The sequence below is a fragment of the Panthera pardus genome, unplaced genomic scaffold (genome assembly GCF_024362965.1).
Source record: "Panthera pardus isolate Hobbes unplaced genomic scaffold, ASM2436296v1 HiC_scaffold_17, whole genome shotgun sequence".
Taxonomy (NCBI): Eukaryota; Metazoa; Chordata; class Mammalia; order Carnivora; family Felidae; genus Panthera; species Panthera pardus.
The window spans coordinates 85650666-85654894 of record NW_026526732.1 but is presented as its reverse complement, the minus strand read 5'-3'; the positions used below and the strand labels follow the sequence as shown (position 1 = coordinate 85654894).

The 4229-nt window shown below is 31.9% G+C and overlaps 1 long non-coding RNA gene across 1 annotated transcript; it reads left to right on the top strand.

The window, feature by feature from the left end:
* Window positions 1-801: 801 nt before the first annotated feature.
* LOC109248255 (uncharacterized) lies at window positions 802-1501 on the top strand. Its single transcript, XR_002071973.2, has 2 exons — window positions 802-1000; window positions 1309-1501. It is a non-coding gene; the product is annotated as an uncharacterized LOC109248255 (long non-coding RNA).
* Window positions 1502-4229: the final 2728 nt, after the last annotated feature.

The following is a 4229-nucleotide window of genomic DNA, read 5'->3' as shown; positions in this document are numbered from 1 at the left end:
AGCCAGATACTTGGTTTCATGAATCTGTAATTGATACTTTTCATCAGATCAGAAAATTTCTCATACTTTTTTCTCTTCACATATTGCCTCTACCTCATTCTATCTCCTCTATTCCTAGAACTCCAATTATTTGAATCATGTTAGATTTTTTTCACTTTGTTCTTCCTATCTCTTTTCTGTTATATTTTCTCTTTTACTCACTATGCTGCATTCTGGATAAATACTTCAGATCCATCATCTAGTTCACTAATCTTTTCATGAAGTATTTAGTTTTTCATTAAACATAACTACTGTCTTTATTTCAATATTTTTTCATTTCTGAAAGTTCTATCTTTTTTTCAAGTCTACTTGTTTAATGTTATAGCACTTTATATTTTAATCTTTTCTTTTTTAAAGCAAGGATTTTAAAAATGCTAAATAGCCATTTTATTATCTGTCTGATGGATCCAATATCTAAAAGTTTTGCTAGTTGTTTCACTTGTTTTTTTTTTACTCTGGTGGCCATTCACATTGTACTGTTTCCTCGTGTATCACTGTTCCTTGTGATTTTGACAGTGAGCTCTCATTCTTTGGAATGTCATTTGTAGTATTCCCTTGAAACCTCACTTGATAGTGGATAGCATTTTTGTTTCTTCCAAGTTCCTGAGGAAACTAAAACCTAAAACATCTTTGAACTAATGAATTACTAGTAGCCTTTTTGAACTACCTAGATGATACGACTTTAGTTTGCAAATGCTCTTGTACTGATTTGTTAAAATTATTGGGAAAGCCTCTTTTCCCCCAAACCCATTGTCAAGTTTTAAGACAGTTAATTTTTCTATTTTCTTCCAGTTAGCCCTTTAATTGGAGATTTAGCCCATCGAGATTCTATGCTGGGAGAATCACCTATTAAACCTCTTACCTTGAGTAGTTTTGCCTCCTGCCAGTATATGTCTTCAACACCAACAGCCTGTGAAAATTGAATTTCAAGTTCACTTGAATTTGGCAAATATTTCTTATGGTAGGAACTCAGAATTCTCATTTTCATTAGTTTTTGGCTTGTAAGGGAGGCTGGATCCACAATGCCAGAAACAGAATACCAATAATGTGTTTCTTTTTAACTTCAGGGTGGTGGTGGTGGTGGTGGTGGTGTGGTGTGTGTGTGTGTGTGTGTATGTAAAAATATCTGCTTTCTAATATTGATCAGTGAAAAGTCAATAACTATCTGAATTACATATAATGCGCATGTCTGAGGATAATACCAAAATTCTTGTGTTTCTTTAACTAACATTTTTTATCACCTGCTGTTGTCAATTTATGTTGTTTCAGTTTACCTTGCATTTGAATCCATGACAACCCCTCAAGAATATGTTCTACACAATCTGTGGCCCCCGACAACACCACATAGTGAGTTTTCCTTCTGGAAAGGTGATGATATAAAAATTCAGTTTCTTGTAACCTCTCTCAGAAAACAAAGAACATATCATGTCATCAAACTCCCTGATAAATCTTTCCTTTTGTTTGTTGTTTGTTTATTTATCTTTGAAATTACATTTGCTTGTAATTTATGTTTCTATAAAATAATAGAGACATACAAGCATCTCAGTGTCCCAAATAAGGTAAGAAATTTGTGTTTGGAGCTCTTGTATAAATTAGATAATGAATCAACCTATATTGTTATTTAAAGGATCTATATTCTAATGCAGTCAAGAGAGAATGTCACAAAGAGCCCTCAAACTGGCCATTTATTTGTTCCCTGACTCTTTTACTACCTCTTTCATGTTGGTCCTATGGTACAGACAGGAAGATGTCAATTTTTAGATATAAATAATTCTGATATTGCTTTAACCTTCTAGAATACTGCCGAGATAGCCATACTTTCTTGACATTCCCTGGTATTGTATACATTGAAAGATTTTATTTTAAATGGAAAATATTTTTCTTAAGAATAACTAGCACCATTTCTCCAGGCATAGACTAAAACCTAAAATTCTAAATATAGAAGCAAATGGTATACAATGAATGACAGCAAAACTCCCCACCTCAATATCTTCAAAGACTGGCTTTAAAAGTATGTCCAAAGCATGATTTCTCAACCTTGGCATTTTGGGTAGGATAACTCTGTTGAGGGTGTCTGTGCATCTCATTTTTGCTGATTCAAGGGCTTTATGGTAACCATAGGCCTTCCTGTCTTGATAAATGTCATCAGGGTATTCCTAACTTCATTTTAAGAAATAGCATGGGCTATTTCAGGGAGATCAAGGAAGTTTCTGTTACTCCAAATATTCCAATATGTCTAATACATCCCAGAGAATCCTTGTAAAATGCATTCCTTTAAGAATTCAGTCCAAGGACTCACAATCTGGGATTCATAAACTTCAGGTTTTATAAATTGTTTCAGAGTGTCTGTGAACCCTAGAAGTTGTATGTAAAATTATGCATATGCTTTTCAGACTTTTTCTAAGGCTTTCACCAAATTCTCAAACCTCTGACATCCAGAAGAACTTTAGAACGATAAATTCACAGGTACTCTAGGGTGATGAATTCAACACCTATCACCAAACATCTAAAATATCACATATATTTTAGAGTCAAAAATTAAAAACTCATTAGTGCTTGAATATTGCTGTTAGAAGTATAATAATATCTGAAGATATATATGTTAAGGTTTCTTTTGTTTAATTGTATCTAGTAACTTGTAATAAAGTATTATTAAACAACAAATGAATGCATGGCCTGGTATATTACCAGGTATGGTTGCTTTCATTTGTTTCACAAATAGTTCACCTGAAAGCTATCATCTGCAACATTTCTTAAAATTTTACTTCTGGGTTATTTCAAGGTTTACCCATAAAAGCCATATTTTGTTTACAAGTTCATATTTATTTTTTTAAAAATTTGACCTCAGATAATAGAACAAACGTGTCTGACATATTTAAATTAGCATAATGCTCATTAAGTTCATCCATTTCATCACACATGACTCAATTTCATCCATATTGTCACAAATGACAAATTTTATTTTTTATGGCTGAAAAATATCCATATATTCCATATATATATACTAGCTGTGCAGAAGCTTTTTAGTATGATGTCATCCCACGTATTTATTTTGTTGTTTTTGCTTTTGGTGTCAGATTAAAAAAATCATCATCAACACCTATATCAAGAAGAGTACCACCTATTTTTTTCTAGGAGTTTCATGGTTTGAAATTTTACATAAAAAATTTTAATCCATTTTGAGTTAAGTTTTGTGGATGGTGTAAGGTGGTAGTTGACTTTCATTTTTTTTTTAATGAAGTAGTTTTCATTCTTTTGCATGTTGCTGTCCAGTTTTCCCAACATCATTTATTGAAATGACTGTCCTTTCCTCATTGTGTATTCTTGGCTTCTTTGTCATAAAGTAATTGGCCATACATGTGTGGGTTTCTTTCTTGTATTCTTTCCTGTATTCTGTTCCATTGATCTGTGTGTCTGTTTTTATGGAAAAACTACACTGTTTTAATTACTATACCTTTGTAAAATATTTTGAGATCAAGGAGTGTGATGCTCCAGCTTTGTTGTTCTTTCTCACAATTGCTTTGGCTATTTATAGTTTTCTGTGGTTCCATACAAATTTTAGGATTATTTATTCTATTTCTTTGCAAAATATCATTGGAATTTTGATAGGGATTGCATTGGACCTATAGATTGTTTAAGGTAGTATGGGCATTTTAACAATGTTGATTTTCCAATCCATGAGCATAGAATATTTTTCTGTTTATTTGTGTCTTCCTCAATTTCTTTGATTAATGTCTTTGTCATTTTCAATATACAGGTCTTTTGTCTCCTTGGTTAAATTTATTTTTAGGTATTTTATTCTTTTTAATTATAAATGGGATTTTTTTCTTTATTCTCTCTGATAGTTTATCGGTGTATAAAAAACAACATATTTTTGCATATTGATTTTGTATCCTGCAACTTAACTGAATTTTATTAGTTCTAACAGAACTAATGGAGTCTTTGGGATTTTCTCTAATATCATGTCATCTGCAAATAGAGTTTTTCTTATTGCAAATAAGTAAAGTTTTACTTTTCAGTCTGGATGCTTTTTATTTATTTTTGTTGCCACATCAATGCTATGTTGAATAAACGTGGTGAGAGTGGACATCCTTGTCTTGTTCCTGATGTTATAGGAAAGACTTTCACCTTTTCACAGTTGAGTAGGATGTAAACTGTGGGTTCATCATATATGGCCTTTATTATGTTGA